The sequence below is a fragment of the Lipotes vexillifer genome, unplaced genomic scaffold (assembly GCF_000442215.2).
Source record: "Lipotes vexillifer unplaced genomic scaffold, Lipotes_vexillifer_v1.1 scaffold295, whole genome shotgun sequence".
Taxonomy (NCBI): domain Eukaryota; kingdom Metazoa; phylum Chordata; class Mammalia; order Artiodactyla; family Lipotidae; genus Lipotes; species Lipotes vexillifer.
The window spans coordinates 466,654-467,522 of record NW_006773247.1 but is presented as its reverse complement, the minus strand read 5'-3'; positions in this window follow the sequence as shown (position 1 = coordinate 467,522).

Genomic DNA, 869 nt, shown 5'->3' with positions numbered 1-869 from the left:
AGATGAATAAGGGAACAGGTGTCAGAGTACATCTAAGGATAAAATAATATTAAAGACTTTTAAAACTATAAACACCCATAATCCCACTGTCTAAGCACTATTTACAGTTCAGTCAAAAAAAGACAAACTCTTCTTGTCATTCCCATTAGCTCTTGGTGCTACTGCTGATAACCCTTGATTGATTCTGTATAGTTAACAGAAACTATTTAACGTGGAATATGCAATTAAAATTAAAAAGAAATAAAACTTTCAAAAGCCAAAACGGTGGGAATAATGAAACAGTCTCTGAAATTTTTTGAGAGATGATGGTGTCCAACAAGTTAGTGAGAGGAACATTCAGCAAGAGGGAATTAGCAGTAAGTGAGTACCAGAAAAGAATACTGAGAATCAGGCAATAGATGAGGCATGGAAGCAGAAAGGACCCAACAGGAAGGTATTGTACATAGAAATACAGACAATAGAAGAGAGATGACTTTGACACTTTGGGAATGATGGTAAATACATAAGAGCACAAAATCCGTGCAGGACAACTGACAAGGTGTCTATCACATGGAGGTCACCAATCTAAGGTGTTTTTAACCTCTCCCCCAGCTGGATTTCCAACACTTGGCAGTAAATACAAGCTTTGCTCCCAGGTTGGTGAAAGAGCTGGGACTATACCTGAGGATTTAGTAACCTAAACTGTAAAGGTTGGAAGAAAACTGGAACAGAGAATAGAGCAAATTATTTTCCTAAGGCCTCCTCCCTAACACACAATTCTTGAACAATCTGGTCATACCTATGCATATACACCAGTTTGACTACCTCAAATGGATGAGCAATAACAAATTAATTCAATCAAATAAGCAATGTGACTTTCTTTTTCTGAG